Raw genomic sequence first — 21,008 nt, 5'->3', positions numbered from 1 at the left:
CCATTGTTAATCTCTGCCACTCCTTCCATGGGTACTTGGTTCCCCCTTTTAAGAAGGAATGAAATGTTTCTTAAAAGCCTTGAGGGCTACCAAAGAAATATAGCCAGCTGAGGAAAGTTGGAAATGGGAAAGGCAGTGTTCCCCAGGAAACAACATATTAATTTGTTGTCCAGTTTTAAACTTTCAGCACTCCAAACCATGAATTTATGTGACATTATATAGACTCAACAGGTTACATTGGAAATATATATATGCATATACATATATTCATATAATAACAACTGATGAAAAAGAGGTCATGAACCTGTAGAAGAGTGGGGAGGGAGGAGTGCATGGGTAGGAGAGAAGAAAAATAAGGGAGATACATTGTAAAATTAAAAATATTTAAAGAATAATTTTTACCAATTAACTAAGATTAACCATCAACTACTAGGCCTTCTCAAACATAATCCTGTGAATACGTCTTAACAAATAGTAGGATATAAAAATTAACATCTCTTTTTCAGGAATAAGTGGTTCTTAGAAATCAAGTGTTTTATTTCACTGAGATAACCACTTATAAGTTGCTTATCCAGTTATTAATTACTTAGCCAAGTAACTTTTATAGCTACATTTTCCTTGGAAACTCTGGCATCTGGCATAGCCAGATAATGGGAACAGGGAAAGTCATAAAGGCCAGCACAGCTGCCTGAGAAAAATCCAGCAAAGCCGAGAAGAGTGATCCCATTGCTGTCATGCAGTGTTCCACTTTTGGTCATCATACCCATGTGTTGCACGCTTGGGGGGCTTTTAATAGTTGTACAACTTGGGATATTGGATAGATAGAATTTTTCTTATGAATCCTTCATGCCTTCTTCCAATGGTACTGCTTCGAAGCTTCCCAAGAAAGTTCTGAGCACACTACCCCTCCTGCTTCTAGAGAGATATCCTTATCTGGCCCTACTTGAAGGTCTCCCTTACACCTTGAAGGATGTGTCTCAAAATAAAGATGCCAGGGATTTCCTTATGAGTGTCTCCAAGATACTCTTTGAACATCTGGCCCTGTACTTTCTCAGGATCAAGATCATCAGAACAAAGTAAACTTCCAATCTGGTAAACGAGATTCACTGGGCTAGAGAAGTTGGCAGCAGAGCAAAGCAAAAGCCTCTTCTTACTCAACATGCAGGCAACACTGTAGCATATAAGATTTGGAGCCACATTTGGATCGTCCCTCGAGGAAAAGATACAGCAACAAAGCTAGATTGGCCAGAGGTATCTCTGCCCTAAAATAGGGGCTTATACTGATAGACAAAGAATGGTATGGATAGATGATAAAAGAATGAAGTATTAAGACTCCCTTTCATAGAAAAGTTATCTCACATAGGGCTACTGTGGTGCCAGATGGCCAAGGAACAAAAGATTAGACAGAATACCAAGATTAGACAAATAAATTCTACAAAGACATAAGATATAAACATTATATTATGTCAGAAAATGAATAATAACTGCAACAGCTTTGGCCTGCAAATTTTTCTTAGGCCTAATGACAATTAGCACTCTGGCCATTAAAATTTGATAATACATTGCTTGGGACATGGCAATCTGCCCAGGCTACCTTGGAGATTTTCTTTCTGTCTAGCGCCCTTGAAACCACAAGATTCTTAAATATTGGGTTATGGGGTGGATGAGGGAAAATGATTGTAAAGATAACTCTGTCCTGTCACTGTTTATCAATGATGACTAAACTTATGACCAAGAGGAAGTTAAAAACACACGTCCTCAGAGAAAAATGATATGATTTATGTTTTGGAACAACATGAATCTCTCCCTGGCTACTGAGTTCTATATAAATAAAGAAGCACTCTGACTGCCAGTCAGTCAGGCTGTAAGATTCCCCACTGGCTATTGTGCCTGACTCCTTATCTCCTCTGAGAGACCAGGCCATCATCAGGGCTGTCTTCCAGCAGGTATCAAATTAATTAGTTGTATTATAGTTATGAAATTCAATGTAAGTTGTGTTACTCATATATTCTTAGCTTGGGTATTCTTGCTATAAACAGCCTGGTGCTCAGTGAATAACAGTAAAGCAGGAAACACTATTTAAGGAAATAATTTAGGTAGTAGAAAAATGGTCATCTAAATAGTGATCTCAGCCCCTCCCATCTATGGATTTCTCCATGACCATTATAAAAGCTAATGATATAAGTCCTGGAATGTCATAAGATCATAGTTGGCCATGGATTTGCAGGACACAAAGACAGTCTGAGGGTTATTTTCAGACTTTGGGTCATAATTTGTGATTGGTTATGAAAAGGAATTGACAAGTGTTTCTAAAAACATGTCTTTAAAACATAATTCAGTTTTGATTCTTTGAGTTTTGGAGCCTAGATTTCTCTGTAGCATAAACTAGTGTTGAGTTTGTGATAGTCTTGCATAAACACATCCGAAGCATTGGGATATAGCCATTTGCCACCACTCCTACCTTTCAATATTTTTCATCATATGACATTTCAGTTTGAAGGCTATAACCTTTCTTACTTGCATGGACTTCATCTGTAAATTGCAGATGACATTAATCACCTCACAAAATCATGCGGATTTCCTTTAATATGCATCTAGCATAGTACCTGTCATAAACATTTTTTACTTAGTGTTAATTGACTCACATATTTATTCATTTATTCATCTTTTGGTATATTAATAAGATGTCTCAAAACCTCTTGATCACTTTGTAAATGTGCAATTGTGTTTAACAAATATTTATTGGATGCTCACTTTGTACCAGGAGTCATGTTAAATTCATAAATACATGCACTAATCCTCCAGGGGAATTCATAATATAGTGCTATGTAAAAGCATAAGTGAAATGCATTGCAAGTGATATAAGTGGGAGCAAGATGGGAGGGTTACCTGGGAGCAGTGTAACTGGTACTGTGTAGTCATAGAAGGATCCGTGCTGAAATTGGTATTCATGTATGAGCTAGTAATATGGTTATTAATAAACATTAAGATTTCTAACTACATTTGTGATTTTGTTACATGCATTACCTAACTTGTTCCTTAATCTGCTTAAAATAATCAACAGATGTTGTCACTGAGCTAAAATAGGATGAACAAAATTTCAAAGGATATACAAGGAGTTGTTAACAGAATTTGAATGTACTGATGCTTCATATGCTTTATCGACCAATTTTTAAAAGTTGAGAATAACATTTTAGAAAACTCAAGTAGCTATGAAATGTGTATGGATATATGGAATAGTGTACAAAGGAATTAAGGGACAAATTTACAATGACAATTATAAACATATATAATAAATTTCAAACATGTGCAGTAGACATCCAAGCACAACAGGATTGATTTCTTTTGGAAAAAAAATGAGAGAGAGAGAAGAACAATCATACTTAAATATACATTTCTGATATATGGACTTGCAATCTAGTGCACATAGTAAGATAATGGGTGTAGGAAGATGGTAAAACCAGCATTGAATAAATGGGAGCATTATCAAAGCCAGTGGATGTACTGGAGTCTAGAGAGAAGATCAGAACTATATACAGATGAATTAATGTTTCGTTCAACACATTATAGAAATGTTAGATTATCATGTATACAGAAATAGAATTAAACTGTAACTCTTTTGAACAAAATTTGTTCATTTTTTCCAAAATATATACCTGTGAAATCTTATTTATTTCTTACTAATTAAATTACTTGAATTACTTATAACAAATATTATAAATTTCCCTGGAGATGTAGTACATATACTAATGAATTTAATATGACTCCTGGTACAAAGTGAACATACAATAAATATTTGTAAAACACAATTATATATTTCTTGCTTTGAGAAAAATCTATAAATTGGGTTCTATGCTAAACCTAAATGTATCTTCAGTAAAGGAAGTTGGGTAAAATTACTTATGGAGTCAATCAAACTCAATGTTAGGAGATTTATTTGTCATAAATTGAAGTTTATTTAGAACAAAAACCAATGAAAACAAACAAAACAAAGTAAAAATTATAGAAAATGCCTTTTTTTGGATTTTATTACTGTTTTAACAGAACCATGATGGGATTGTTAGTAGCTTCTGTTTATTTATTACTTTGTGATTAATTACATACAATTTCTCTAAATGATTCTTTCTTATAAATCTCTTGTTTCATAATATAATTTTCTGATGAATTCTCTGGGTATCTGAAGGAAATAGTTGGAGACAGATGGAAATTCGGTCTGATTTCTAAAATTATTGTTCTTAATAAAATGCTGTAGCAACATTTACCATATCACCAAGTTCAGAGCTTTAAGATATGTTAGAAGAACCAGATTTAGTTTTTTTATTATCTTCAGGTTAAAATAATCTTAATGTTATGGATGATAAGCATCAGTGACACATATGTAACTTGGAGAAAAGGGATACTTTCTATGATCATGTGGTTAGCTTCATCGAGACGTACTTGAAATTTTAGATACATATGTATGCTGTATAATTAACAAATGCTTGATCGTTAAGTGAACAGGCTTACGGCCATTTGTCTTTGATGTTGTCTATATGAAGGTTATCACATGTTATATAAGACAACAAAGATAAGGCATGCATTCTGTGTTGGGAGACTTCTGCAAACCTGGAACAAGAAAAATACATGCCTTAATATAACAGAAAGGAAAATCTATACCATTAAATTTTCCCTTCTCCATTAAGTTATAAATTATAAAGCAAATCTCTCATTTTGTGTGTGTGTGTGTGTGTGTGTGTGTGTGTGAACTCTGTACAATTTTGGAATCAGAATTTGCATATCTGGTAGACTATTAGTCTGTGCAGTCCACTCAATAATTTTTTTCTTACACCAAATTTGTCCTGTGATTTTCATCACTTATATGCAATGATTAGAGAAAAAAGTGATTGCATTAGTCAATGTGAGCAACAAGGCCAATCCCTGTTAGGAAGATTTTGAACAGAGTAGAGCTATCCATGAGGTCGGTCATCCAGCCACTCTTATGAAAGACTAAACTTTTCAATATGAGTTGTCTGCAGAGGTGTTATGTTCTATACAGTTCTATGCACCCAGCCGTCTCTGTCTGCTAGCTCACTGAAAATATGCTGACCGGGCATTTACAACAGAAATAAAGTCAGCAGTGTGCTTACAGGCAACATGAAATATTCTACCTTAGCAAACAGTCTAACAGTGGCATCATTTATAATCTTGAATCTTAGGAAGTCGAAAGATTGCTCGCAGTTTTAATTATAAGCAAACAATTTATTGGTTGTAACTTATCTGCTGCTTTGATGTCTGACTTTCAACAACCCGACGACATTGGAATAAGCAGTTGTTGATCAAATGAATGGCAAGAATTGGAATGTATTTGATGTTTTTCTTTTAAAAAAATGATGCTTTAGGCTCAAAGTTATTTCTTCTTTGACTCCTTCCATAATAATAAAAAAAATCTGTTAAAATTTTTGTCTTGATGGCTGACTATTGAAATACAGTTGTAGAAGAAGATGTCAGGAAGATTAATTGGTGTAGAATCCATGTTGCAGGATCTCAATGCCAGTAATTCCAAGGGTGAGCTGTGTCTTCCCAAGGTATGGAATCTCTGTTCCAATTATTTGACTACTTAAAGAAAAGGAGTGGTACACAAAAAAGGAGGAAACCAGAATATGAGATAGATATACATGGAAAGATAGCTGTAATTTAATATAAATTAATGACATTTTGTCATGTGATAAGAAAGCTAGTCACTTCACAGCTGTGATTGTCATTAACCCCCAAAGCCTTGACTATCTCTTAAGAAAATGAGAAAAATCTTTAATGTCTTTTAATTGTAGAGAACGTTCCCCATGTGTAAATAAGTTTTACTTAATATTTGTCTCCATTTGCTAGAAAGAACAGAAATATGAGAATGACAAATAATTTACAGTTTACATTAATGACAATCTTATTGGCTTATGTTATAAATTACTGTTTATAATTAGTTCAAATGATGAGACTAGAACCAGAAGAAATTTACCGAACTTTCTCACTGTTTCCTGAGAAGATGTAACTAAGAAGATGTAACTAAGAAGATGTAACTAAGAAGATGTAGCTTCGCCAATGCGAAGTCCAACTTTCCTACTTAGAAATGGAGGAAGAAATTCACTGTGAAAGATAGATACTGCAGAAAGTTTAGGGAGTTATTTAGAGCCACAGTTGTATACCGCAGATGTTATCCTTTTGTTGGTCAATTAAAGTCTTTGTTTCTTCCATTTTGCTGTGTAATTGCTATGACACTTTTTCAGGGAAGGCTTCTGTTCTCGAAACTGCATTTTCAAACTCTCATGAGAAATCCCTGATATATAAGTAAGACAGAGTTCTTTGGGACTTTAACTTTGATGACTTATGTGTAAATGTATGCACAATAACACACATATATATGATATGTATATGATACACATATACATATATATATTGATATATAAGTCACTATACATTCACAGAAGGACATTTGTAAAGCATCTATGGCACCATACAGGATACATAGCTAAATTTTGTTGATAAAATTTTTAACAAATAATTAGAACTTAGGTTGAATTTAATTAGTGCTATCTTCCAGTACAAATACACTCTAAATTTTCCCATTATAAAATAGCAGATTGTGGTTGTCATCACATGGTAATTAAATTTACGCATCTTTCTTTTCAAAGATACTTAATTAGGAATAAACAGAAAAACCATAATATGAAGCTCCTGCATTTATCCCAGGTTAGGGTCAAACTATAGCTAACAAATCTAATATAGCAGCAATTGCCATGATTGCTTCTTAGCAATTTAGATGACACAGACTTTTATACAAAGATCCTGAAAAATATCACCAGCATAAACAGAAAAATGAAGACTATGAATGACTTCAAATCTCAAAGGGAAGTTCAAAGAATTAATTTTTATATTTCACAGATGAAATCTTTGATCAGAAATCTCTTTTAATACATCATGATTGAAATCCTTATATTTTATATGCAAATATAGAATGCTATTACCATCTAACCTAAGTTATACTATTTTAAATCCATTAATGCATTCCTTGGTTTCTTTGTTCTTTTCTCTTTTATGGAATTTTGGTTTTCCATTCTTAAAACATATCATACTTTTAAGATCTAAGAGCTATATTTCAGTTCAAAAACTAGTTACCAATAAACAGTAGTAACCTAATATTTATTGAGTGGCTATAGTCCTGCATTCACACAGTAGGAAAGAGAAGGACAAATAAGATGCAGTAATAGAAATAATTAAAATAATGGTACCAATGGAACAACTGTTGGCTGCTTGGAATGCATGTCATCTGGCCTGACCATCGCATGGAGCCTTGGATTTGCGGCTGAGTTCAGGAACTTTGTCTTCTTTCATAGCTGACATCCCAGGGTGAAACACATAGCCATTGTGATTGTTCTGAGCAGAGAATTCTACAGTGGCAACAGAGAAAAAAGACACCAAGGAAGGAGAGAGTAACTGTGGTTACTTCCCCTTCAGGGTCACTACTGTTTATTGCTCTAGTTGGTGGTGTAAACCTGGGAGAGTGTGGCCTAAAAATGAAGCACACTAAAGTCTGGTGCAATAGTCAACTTTATTCAGAGCATCAGACAACTTGTACTCTGAGGGCTAAGACAATCGCATGAGTAAGATGTTCAAGCCCAATTACAAGACATTTGTGGCAAAAACATATTTTTTTCCACAGAGGCATACAAATAACAACAGCAGCTGTAAATACACTTCTATCTGCTTTACCTGGGAGGAACACAAAAACACATTCCAAGAAAAATTCTGTTTCAAAGAAACTGAGGTCATAGGACTCTTTTCTTCTTTTCTTGGAGATTTTTCACAGCACCAAGAATTCTCACATGACCCCATTCTTGGACTGTGTTCTGACAGGTTACCAATTTTTTGTTGCTCTCAGAATATTGTTTGGTAATACAGGAAAAATGGAAAATGGTGTGAGGAAATTGCCTCAAATTGTTTTCAACAATAAAAAAAATACATTTTTTATTAAAGAATTTAATTACTGGTGGAGTTTCCTATTTGCATAATGAGAATAATCTCTAGGCTTTGGATTTTCTTTGTAGCCATCAATACAGACATTTATACTAGCCCAACTATATTTATATCATTTCCCCAAAGTTCCAAATATTATGTATTAGAACAGAGTAACACATATGTGAAGACATGAGTTAACTTACCTTCTTAAAAATCCCTTTCCTGTCTATCTACTTTCCTCCAGCCTGTTACTTGTTTTTTGATTATCTAATCCTCACTGACCTTCTGTTGGACAAGTGAAGGTCACCTGCATTTTTCTCTGCATCATAATTATATCTTCTCTTAGCAGTTTTCATTTATTGATTCTTTGACTAACATTGATTCTTTGACTAACAAGATGTTAAATGACAGTTGTTGGTACTGTTTCGTTATAGCAGATATTGCCTTGGGAAAATAATAAATCCTTATATAATAAGTTAATGGTAATTTTGAAAGCCTACAAAAAAGAGTAACTCAGAATATGGGAAAATGTTGATACAAAGGAGCTATTGCAAGTTGTACTGATTCAGGAGATGTGGAGGAAGAGACTGAAAACTGCAGGCCTGATACAAGAGTCAGCCCGCTCAGCCAGTGTGGTGAATACTTCTTTTAGAAGCTGATAGGACAAATGCCCTGCATTCCAACTAATCAGAAGAAGTACTTGGGCAGTGAAACCCACATACTAATATCTTACTACACGAACAGCACAGGCTGATGTCCCACAGACTTTTGTAATTCCTCTTCTGGCTTTCCTCTCTGTCTAAATTCATTTAAATTGAAAACCACCCATAATCTCTTCAACTTATTTGTCTATAAAATGTTTATGCAAAGATAGGTATATATTTGGAGATGGTATTAAGAGTGCCTTAGAAAGCAGCTAGTGTTTGTACTATATGAAGGATTGAAATTGCCACAAGTGTTTTCAGCAAAAGTTTAAAATAAACAGGAAGTAATGTAAATGATGAGCCTCATGGGTTCTATTTCTCCCAACCACTGGAAGAAGTCATTAGAGCAAACAGGCAGTGAGGAATATGTTGGGTTGCTCTAGGGAAACAGGAAAGCAGACACAGTTCAGAAGGATGGCGATTGAGAAGGACTTGACATAGAGAGGGAAGCTGGGGGTAAAATGAGCCTGAGGGTATCTCGCCTACACTTGCTTGCAGAGTTGTTTCCACCTGCAAAAGGCCCAGAACAATTGAAAATTCATCAGCAAGTGAGATCATGCGTTCCCCACCCTTTTCCCTTCAGAGCCTTTTCATGGTTGAATGACAGCAAAATACTGGATTCCTTTGGATTTTTTTTTTCAAAAGAAGTTTCATTTTATATTTCATTGAAAAAATGCTAATTGTATATATTTATGTAATACAAAGTGATGTTTTGAAACGTGCACAGTACATTATGACATTCGATGTGACATAGGGTTTGACCTCTCTCTGGCTCTAAGGATTAATTCTGAGTACTATGGAAGGTTATGTGAACAAGAGAATACATTTTCTGCTCCCTTGTTCTGTGTTCTTTGTTGTGGCTCTTTTAAGTAAGTCACACCCAGTTGAATTTTTTTTTAGCTCTATTAGTATAGATATGAATCATGTCTTTAAAATCTTAGAGTTTTAAAACAACAAACAAAGAGAATGGCAAAATCATTTTTAGTCTACTTTGATTTAGTCACTGAGTTGTGTCTGAAACTCAGTTTATAAGCTTGGGTGAGTGCATCAGGAAGCATTCATGAAAGACCAAATCTCTCCTCTCAGAAGGAAAAGGACAAAATGATATGTCATCACAAGACGTGCTGAGTCCTGCCTTGAGGGCATGACTGTATTTCTGGCTGTGTATTTGTTCATTTATTACAGGGTTTGGGAGAAAGTGGCAGGGATGTAAAGAGAGAAAGTAAGAGAAAGAGGCAGGGAAGGGAGAAGGAAGGGAAAAGGGGAAAGATATCAGGAGGGCAATGAAAGCATTGCCTGAGGTCTCAGTGAAACTGTAATGTTCCTTCAACAGGTTGATGGTTGCAAGGGATCTGAGACCCTGCACAGCATCTTACACAGTTTAAACACATTGAAGATACTGTCAGGAAACAAATAGTCTACTCCATATCTGCACCTGTCTTGCATGCTTGTTAAATAGAAACAGATGATTTTCTCTGATCAGGTCCCTTTTTCTTCTCTTCAAGACTTTGACAGTAGACAGAGCCACAAAAACATAACTAGTTGTTATGAGTACATTTTAATGTTTATATTTTAAGTCTACAAAAAAGCATTTTCAATTGCTGTATTAAAAATTAAGAGATATTTTTTAAAACAGGGCACAATGAACATATTTCCTATTACAGTGAAGGATTAATGGCAGTGAGTAAATGCCACTAGTTCACTCACAAAATGCACTGTGAACAGTTAGTTCCTCTTCCTCTGCTGACTGGTGTTTTGGGCCCTGTGTACTGCCAACACACTGAATTTTGTTACTTGGTGTAAGTACAATAGACCATTTTGTACATGGATATATATATATACATATATATACATATATATACTCTTATATATATACATATATATACACACATATATAAATATATATACATTATGTGTGTACTCTTTTGAGTCTCACAGGAAGAATAGTCTATGGCCATTTGATTTTTGAAAGTTGGGAGAGACTCATACCAACTGATGCAACATGTGCTGCATTTTCTGCATTTACTGTTTACATGCCTGGTGGGGACTCATGGGCAAGCTGAAAATCTTCAGTATCATTGAGATATTCAGATATTCACTAAGAAACACTGGGACTTTTGCAGGCATTTCAAAAAATATCTATGGACTGATTGATTAGCTTCAGATGATTAATTGAGATGCAAAGCAAAGCAAACAAATCTCTTACTTACTGGGTGCAGAGGACCAGATAGAAAACAGCTTTGCTTCTAGCTGTAGCGAAAGTTATCTTTATGCATTTATAATATGACTTTATCATACAAAGTATTACACATGAAATTCTTACACACACACACACACACACACACACACACACACACACACACATACAGACATATACCAACACACACAAAAAGATTCATCTTCCTCAGTGTGAAATTAAAAGCTTCTAACATCTTACACATTTTTTTTCTTCTCTCTGGTTAAAACCAGAACAAAAAAGGACAATCTTTTAAACACTCCTCTGGTATTTCCAAAGATTCTATTGTTCAACCTGTCTGCTCAAAATTCTACTCCTACAGAAAAAGAAATGAAAACTCCAACAGGACTCAACTCTTTCTTCATTAATAGCAAGGGAATTAATTTTAATGCACTAAATTCACAAGAAATTCCAGCAATAGAAAGATGCCTCTCAGTCTTATTATTTAATTGATCTTTTTGGAACATTTCATTTGTACTCCAGAAAAATAATAAAGTAGGCTATTAAGTTCTTTCAAATGTATGAAAACAACAGTGACTAATACCCAGAAATCTCCTTATGAATGGCTTTTGTATTTGAACCCTCTAAATTCTAATCTCTAGTAGGTGGCTCTGGGCTTATGGTTATTATTATTTTAAGCTTAAAACTTCCTTGGTAGAATTGAAGTAAGTTTGATTTAAATTCCTTTTATTCATTTAAGATTGCCTGGAATGAATTTTACTTGTACAATGTAAAATATGTTAAATTTCAAAGCATTATACTTTACCTTTCACTTCCTGTCTATTCATTTAGAGAAAAGTACACTATCTATGAGAGAAACATGTGCATGTTCTCATGTACACACACACACACACACACACACTCACGCACACACTCTCACACATGTACACCCTCACACATGAGCATGCACACATATTTACCACACATGTACACAAGTGTGCGCATACACATATACACACTTGTGTGTGTGCACAAAAACCAGTCAGTCAAGAGACTGGGTTATTGGGCCTTGAATTAAACTTGAATTAATTTCTTTTTATCTCTGTTTCAATGTCTGTTATAAGAAAAGATTGTTAGGCATTGTAAATTGGCAACCAGTTAGATTCAGCTAGAGGATGTGTTTTGCCTTACCCACGTTAACTTTTTTGGAAAATGGGGGAATATAAATGCTTATATCAGCAGAACTACAGCAGTACTGATGCTGTATACTTCTTCCTCTGTTCTCACCAATTCATAGTATTAGCAGCCCTTCTTATCAACACATCTTGATGTGTCTATGGCCACATTATAGAACATATTTGATTTTAGGCGACAAAACAACCTTTACATGCGCTTTTCTGTCACTCAGATAACCTGCTGTGTGAGACAGCAGTTGGATTCTTGGGTGAGGAAGTTATTTTAAATTTATTTGAGCACTGATCTGCTTTTTCTTTTGGGCTGATGTGCAACAGTGAGCTTTGAATTCTATTGTATATGTTTTGTGTTCTCTGGAAATCAGTTTGGCGGTTCCTCCAGAAATTGAACATAGTACTACCAGAGGACCCAGCTATACAACTCCTGGGCATATACCCAGAAGATGCTCCAACATGTAATAAGGACACATGCTCCACTATATTCATAGCAGCCTTAATTATAATAGCCAGAAACTGGAAACAACCCAGATGTCCCTCAACAGAGGAATGGATACAGAAAATGTGGTACATCTACACAATGGAGTACCACTCAGATATTTAAAAAAATGAATTTATGAAATTCTTAGGGAAATGGATCTGGAGAATGTCATCCTGGGTGAGATAACCCAGTCAAAAAAGAACACACACGGTATGTACTCTCTGATAAGTAGATATTAGCCCAGAAATCACATTACCCAAAATATAATCCACAAACCATAAGAAACTGAAGAAGGAAGGCCAAGGTGTGGATACTTCATTCCTTCTTAAAATGGGCAACAAAATACTCATGGAAGGAGTTGCAGAGACAAACTATGGAGCAGAGACTGAAGGAAAGACAATCCAGACACTGCTCCACCTAGAAATCCTTCCCACATTCAATCATCAAATCCAGACACTAATGTGGATGCCAGCAAGTGCTGGCTGACAGGAACCTGATATAGCTGTCTCCTGAGAGGCTCTGACAGTACCTGACTAACACAGAAGTAGAGGATCACAACCATCCATTGGACTGAGTACAGGGCCCCCAATGAAGGAGATAGAGAAAGGACCCAAGGAGCTGAAGAGCTTGCAGCCCCTTAGGACTTCCAACAATATGATCTAACTAGTACCCTCAGAGCTCCCAGGAACTAAACCACCAACTAAAGAGTACACATGGTGGGACTAATGGCTCTAATAGCATATGGAGCAGAGGATGGCCAAGTTAGTCATCAATGGGAGGAAAGGCCCTTGGCCCTGTGAAGGTTCTATGCCCCAGTGTAGGGGAATGCCAAGACCAGGGAGCAGGAGAGCGTGGGTTGTTGAGCAGGGGTGGGGAGAGGGAACAAGTTTTATTTGTTTTTTTATTATTATTATTTTCTTTCTTTTTTTTGGAGGGAAGACTGGGAAAGAAGATACCATATGACAGGTAAATAAAGAAAATAGCTAATAAAAACCTAAAAAAAATTAAACGAAACAAAAACAAAAAACAAAAAATAAAAAAAAATAAGTTTCGTGTTGGAAACGAATTCAAGAAAGGTTATAGCACCATGTTCTGACTTACCTCTCTTTATAATGACTTAATAAATTAAGAACTCTGGAATATAGTAAAAGGTCAATATAAAACTTTCCTTCAATCACTTAGTATTGAAAATGATTTTTCAGTGTTATCCACCTCCAATGACAAAATGTGTTTCTTTTTCTATACTGTAAAAGTTTTATATGTGAACCTTCAAGATTATTAATATGTTACATATCTCTGGGCTATAAGCTCTTTGTTCATATGTATATATATATATATATACAATAGATAAAAATACATCTGTGTATTAAATGATGTATTTATAGGAAAGAAATCACTATGGCCTTGTTTATGAAAATGTAAATTACTATGATAATCTCAGAAAGTAGGGGAGAGATTCTTCAATGTAAAAGAATATAATGCAATCTTACAATCCTAGCAGTAAATACTTATGAAAAAGAAGTCAGGTTGTATGTTGAAAAGACAGCTGCATTTCGTAAAAATTATATATTATTCATAAAACTTAAAAATGAACCAGCCAAATAGTCCCCTGAGGAGCAAATGAAGAAAACAAGACATACGGACATTGGAATAGTATTCAGCTATACAAAATCTTTGTTTGAAAAAAAATAGATGGAACTAAAGAAGAAGAAACACACCTCAAAAACAAAGACAGGCACTATATCAGAGTAAAAGGATGGAAAAAGGTCTTCCAAGCAAATGGTCCCAGGAAACAAGCAGGAGTTGTCATCCTAGTATCCAATAAAATAGACTTTCAACCACCAGTTATCAAGAGTGATGAAGAAGGACACTTCATATTCATCAAGGGGAAAATCCACCAAGAGAAAGTCTCAATTCTGAACATCTATGCCTAAAATGCAAAAGCACCCAATTTCATAAAAGAAACTTTATTAAAACTCAAAACAAACCTTGAATCCCACACAATAATAATGGGAAATTTCAACACTCCAATCTCACCAAGGGACAGGTCATTGAAACAGAAACTAAACAGAAACACAGTGAAACTAAAAGAGGTTATGAACCAAATGCATTTAACAGATATCTACAGAACATCTCACCCTAGAACACAAGAATACACGTTCTTCTCAGCACCTCATGGTACCTTCTCCAAAATCAACCATAGAATTGGTCACAAAACAACTCTCAACAGATAGAAGATGATTGAAATAATACCATGCATCCTATCAGATCACCATGGCCTAAAGCTGGACTTAAATAACATAAAAAACTACAGAAAGCCCACATGGAAACTGAACAATTCTCTACTCAATAATAACTTGGTCAAGGAAGAAATAAAGTAATTAAAGACTTCCTGGAATTTAATGAAAATGTTGACACATCATACCCAAACTTATGGGACACAATAAAAGCAGTGCCAAGAGGAAAGTTCATAGCACTAAGTGCCCTGGTAAAGAAACTGGAGAGATCTTACACTAACAACTTAACAGCACACCTGAGAGCTCTAGAACAAAAAGAAGCAAACTCACCCGAGAGGAATAGAATGCAGGAAATAGTCAAACTCAGGGGTGAAATCAACCAAATAGAAACAAAGAAAACAAATACAAAGAATTAGCAAAACCAAAAGCTGGTTCTTTGAGAGAATCAACAAGATAGATTAACCCCTAGCCAAACTAACTAAAGGGCCAAGAGGCAGTATCCAAATTATTACAATCAGAAATGAACAGGGAGACATAACAACAGAAATGAAGGAAATTCAAATAATCATCAGATCCTACTATAAAAGTCTATACTTAACAAAACTGGAAAATCTAGATGAAATGGATGGTTTCCAAGACAGATGACACATACCAAAGTTAAATCAAGAGCAGGTAAACTATGTAAACAGGCCCATATCTCACAAAGAAATAGAAGAAGTCATTTTGAACCTTCCAACAAAACAAAGCCCTGGGCCAGATGGACTTAGTGCAGAATTCTACGAGACCTTCGAAGAAGACCCGATACCAATTTTCCTCAAATTATTCCATAAAATAGAAACAGAAGGAATACTACCTAACTCATTCTATGAAGCCACAATTACTATGATACCTAAACCACATAAGGACCCAACCAAAAAAGAGAACTTCGGACCAATCTCGTTTATGAATATCAATCCAAAAATATTCAATAGAATTCTTGCAAACAGAGTCCAAGAACACATTAAAACCATCATTCACCACGATCAAGTAGGCTTCACCCCAGGGATGCAAGGCTGGTTTAATATATGAAAATCCATTAATGTAATATAAACGAACTCAAACTGTATGTAAACAAACTCAAAGGAAAAAAATCACATGATCATCTGATTAGATGCAGAAAAAGCATTTGAGAAAATATAACACGCCTTCATGTTGAAAGTATTGGAGAGATCAGGTATTCAAGGCCCATACCTAAACATAATAAAAGCGATTCACTGCAAACCAACAGCAGATATCAAATTAAATGAAGACATACTTGAAGCAATCCCACTGAAATCTGGGACAAGACAAGGATACCCATTTACCCCATATCTATTCAATAGAGTACTTAATGTGTTAGCTAGAGCAATGATACAACAAAAGGACATCAAGGTGATATAAATTGGTAAAGAAGAAATAAAGGTATCACTATTTGCAGATGACATGATAGTATCATCTATTGAGATGCACTGAATCTAATAGAAGAGTAAGTGGGAAAGAGCCTTGAACTCATTGGCACAAGGGGAAATTTCCTAAACAGAACTCCAATGGCTCATGCTCTAAGATTAAGAATCGATAAATAGGACCTCACGAGACTGGAAAGCTTCTGTAAGGCAAAGGACATAGTCAATAAGACAAATCAGCAACCTACAGATTGGGAAACATCTTCACCAACCACACATCCGATAGAGAATTAATATCCAAAATATATAAATAACTTAAGAAGCTAACCACCTAACCCCCCCAAAAAAACAATTAAAAAATGGGGTGTAGAACTAAACTGAAAATTCAGAACTGAAGAATGTCAAATGACTGAGAAGCACCTAAAGAAATGTTCAAAGTCCTTAGTGAACAGAGAAATGCATATCAAAACGACCCTGAGATTTCAGCTTACACCAATCAAAATGGTGTAAGATCAAAACCTCAGGTGACAGCACATGTTGGAGAGGATGTGGAGAAAGAAGAACACTCCTCCATTGCTGATGGGATTGCAAACTGGTACAACCACTCTGGAAATCAATCTGGAGGTCCTCAGAAAATTGGAAATAGTTCTACCTAAAGAACCAGCTATACCACTCTTCAGAATATACCCAAAAGATGCCCCACCATGCCACAGGGGCATGTGCTCCACATAGCAGCCTTATTTGTGATTTCCAGAAGCTGGAAACAACCTAGATGGCCCACAACAGAAGAATCGATACAGAAAATGTGGATCATTTACACAATGGAATACTACTCAGTTGTTAAGAATGAAGGGATCTTGAGTTTTGCAGGCAAATAGATGGAACTAGAAAATAACAGCTTGAGTGAGGTAACATATTCAAAAGGACATGCATATTATGCACTCACTAATAAGTGGAAATTAGTCACAAAAAGAACAGAATACCAAAGATATAGTTCACAGATATATTTCACAGAACTCAAAAAAGTCAACAAACTGAAGTGACCAAGTGTGGACACCTCAGTCCTACTTGGGAGAAAGAAGAAAGCAATCATAAGTAGGGAGTGATGGACCTGGGAGGGAAAATGGACAGCTGGAGGGAGAGTGGTGGGGTGAAGTGGAGAGAAGAGAGGAACCTGATCTGGTATTGGGTGAGAGAAAAGGACTGAAGCCCTAAGGGCCAGCAGAAAGAATGGAAACATGCAACCTCGGGAGGTAGGAGGTTGTGGGGACCCTCCAGAATGCACCAGAGACCTGGGAGGTAAGAACTCTCAGGAATCAAAGGGAGGGACCCTAGATGAAATGCCTGACATAGGGAGATGGAACTTATAGAGGCCACCTTCAGCAGGGCATCAAGTGAGGGAGGGGGTTGCCATCCAGTAGACATATATCTGACCCATAATTGTTCCTGCCTGAAAGAATTACAGGAATAGAAATGGAGAGGAGCCTGAGGAAAAGAAGGTCCAGTGACAGGCCCAATGTGGGATCCAGCTCAAAGGGAGGTCCCCATGCCTCACACTATTACTGAGATTATGGAGAGCTCACCAAAAGGGACCTATCATGACTGCCCTCTGAAAGGCCCAAGAAGCAGCTGAAAGGATCAGATGCAGATATTTGCATCCAACCAATGGACAGAAGCAGCTGACCCCTGTTGTTGAATTAGGGAAGACTGAAAAAAGCTGAGGAGAAGGGCCATCCTGTACAAGGACCAGCAGTCTCAACTCAACTGGACTTCTCCGAGATGTCTCAAACACTGGACCACCAAACAGACAGCATACACCAGCTGATATGAGACCCCTGACACACATACAGCAAAGGACTTCGGGTCTGTGTTCATTCAGAGAAGATGCACCTAACCCTCAAGAGACTGGAGGTCTCAGGGAGTTTAGAAGTCAGGTGGGGTGGTGGGTGGGGGCTCCACTTAGAGACTGGGGGTTGGGGAGGTGTGGGATGTGGAGCAAATTTGGAGGGTGGATGGGGGAGCAGGGAATGAAATATGGAGTGTAAAAAATAAATTAATTTAATAAAAAATTTAAAAAAGAAAAAAAACAGGATGGAACTGAAGATTATTATGTTAAGTAAGATAATATTAGTTCTGTGTACACAGAAAGACAAGATATGTGTATGCAGAATCTCTTAAAAGTTGAAGACAAGAATACAATTGTGATTATTCAAAGCCAGGGGCAATTTTGGAGAGGCAAAGATGAGGAGAAGCTTATCAATGGGCAATTAGTTCATTCATACATTCATTCATTTGTTTGTTTGTTTTGAGACAGGGTTTTTATTGTGTAGCTTTTGCTGGAGTGGAACTTGCTATGTAGACTCCGCTGGCCTCCAAATCTGAGAGATTCACCAAGTGCTGCTATTAAAGGTACGTGCAACCATGCCCAGCCTCAATTACACTTAGATAGGTGTAATTATCTAAATACTATCTAAATTATCTAAATAAGAGAAGTGCTGGTGAAGAGCATAAGAATCATACTCTACTAGAAAGATTTTGTGTATTTTCATTTGAAGGTAAAGAGAAGAGAAAATTATGTGTTAAACAGAATGCATATGTCTAACCTGGAAATATTTGACATACATGTGTATGGATACATCACATGGCACTTCATAATACACACAATTTTTGTATTTTTATGTATCAGATAAATTTAATTAAATTCCAAAAAGAGAATCTATAGCAGGGTTTCTTTATAGTGGACAAAATTGGAAAGAATTACTTAGTGATGATATAATGGATTGTGTTATGTTCTTGCAATGGAATAATATAGAACAAGGAACAGCCTGTAACCTATAGCTAGGCAATGAAATGCTATAGATGTGATATATAGTAAAGAAGCCAGTAAGCAAAAACAACAAGAGTTATGGGATTTTCTTTAAACAGTTCTGATGAGTGATAACTCCGTGGTGGTTCCCCTTTGGAGATGAGATGATTAGTACGTGAAGGTGGCATCAAATAGATACTTGGGTGGCTGGTAGCATTCTTTATCTTAAAGAAATATGTACATAGCTCATGCTTGATAAAAATACATCAAACTTTGCATGCAAAATCTGCCTTCTCTATAAGGCTGTCAGTAATATGCTTGAATATTATTGATCATATTAATAGAACTTTATCTGTGTGTGGTAAATGTTCATATGTGCATATGTCCACAAGTACAAATCTATGTGAAGTCCACAAGCTGACTCTCTGCCTTATTTTCTGAGACTAGATCTTTTGCTAAATCTGTAGCTCACTGCTGTACCGAGGCTAGCAAGCTGAGGATCTCCAGGGAGATGTTTGTCTCTGCTCCTGTCCTGGAGTTGTACTTGGGTATGATCACACCCAGTTTGTATATGAATGCTGTAGGTCAGAACCAAGCTCTTCATGTGTGTGCAGCAATCACTTGACCATCAGCCATCTCCTGAGCTACAGATAAATCCTTTCTGAAGTTAATATTTTAATCTCCTGTAAATTCTTTGACATATGGGCCCCAATTTACACACTAATACAGAATAATCTCTGTTTCCATGTTTAGTTTCCATAAGGTCCCTAAACAGTTTTAATTCCAATTTTCCTACTAAAAAATAAATAAATAAATAAATAAAAAACAAACTAAAAAACCAGAGCAATCTCATCAAATTGTTCTACATTTGTGAAATCATCTACATAGAAATTACTAATATTTTCATTTACCTAGTTTGTAAATTACAAATATTAAAACTGTTGAGTATATATAATATGATGCTGACAGGTGGGGTGGGGCCAGGGTAGAAGGGAATGAGTTATATCATTTTGGTTATTATGTGGATCTATCTTTCATATGGTACATGTTTGTTAAACAAAATTATACCATACCTTATATCACAGATTCTGAGTTTACGAGAGCCCAAATATCCTCCATTAAAGGGAGTAGCAACAGTAGCAAAACATTGGGGATTCAAAAGCAAATACTAACTTCACCACATTTTTATTCTATAATCACATATAAATTATGAATCTACCTCTTCCCAGTTCCTCAAGAGTTATTGAGCCATCTCCTTTGTTTTTTAAAGGTTTTCCAGGGAGAAGTTGCAGGAGAAACATTTACTCTATATTCTGAAGCTTTCACTGAAATTATGATGAGTATTACATTGAAAATAACTAAGTTTGGATCCTTCAATTTAACATTGAAGACATATCACAATAGTGGATATGAAGTGGATGACCAACAATAACCACATATAAGATTTCAGAGGAGGAAAAGATTATCTCGACTCTCATGGAGAAGTAAAGCCTGCAACAAAAATAGAATTTTTATTTTAATATAATGTACTTTAATTAAATTATTCACTATAATATATCTTCGACAAAGGACTGAATGTCGTTGCCTTTTCATACATGTATGAAACAGATCCTGATCAACCTCATCCCACTGATCCATCTTCTCAACTTCTCACTTGGAAGATTTCTGAGAGAGTGGGTAGGGTGCATGTAAACAGACGATGAGATGTTGTCCCATACTCTGAAAACATCAACATGATGAGTTTAAGAAAATGGACAGGTATGTAAGCATTATTTTAGTATCCTGCAGAGTAGCTTCACTGCCTGGAATTTCTGTTTCTGACTAATCTTCTTCCACTTCTTGCAAACCCTGGAAACCATTGATTTATTCATGTCTATGGCTTTATCTTTTCATAAATGTTGTGTAATTGCAATCAAACAGAATATGGCCCTTTTATATAGGCTTCTTTTGTTTAGCAATGTATCATCTCATAGTTCATAAGATATAAGTTTTCAACTCCTTTGAATA

The 21,008-nt window shown here is 35.8% G+C and overlaps 1 long non-coding RNA gene across 1 annotated transcript in view; it reads left to right on the top strand.

The window, feature by feature from the left end:
- LOC116088990 overlaps positions 1-20,491 on the top strand; it is a 25,640-nt gene extending 5,149 nt beyond the window's left edge. Inside the window, exon 3 of the long non-coding RNA XR_004118090.1 lies at positions 20,281-20,491. This is a non-coding gene — a long non-coding RNA (uncharacterized LOC116088990). The remainder of the gene's footprint in view (positions 1-20,280) is intronic.
- Positions 20,492-21,008: the final 517 nt, after the last annotated feature.

This window comes from Mastomys coucha, unplaced genomic scaffold (assembly GCF_008632895.1).
Source record: "Mastomys coucha isolate ucsf_1 unplaced genomic scaffold, UCSF_Mcou_1 pScaffold14, whole genome shotgun sequence".
Lineage (NCBI taxonomy): Eukaryota > Metazoa > Chordata > Mammalia > Rodentia > Muridae > Mastomys > Mastomys coucha.
This window is presented reverse-complemented; position numbering and strand designations above follow the sequence as displayed.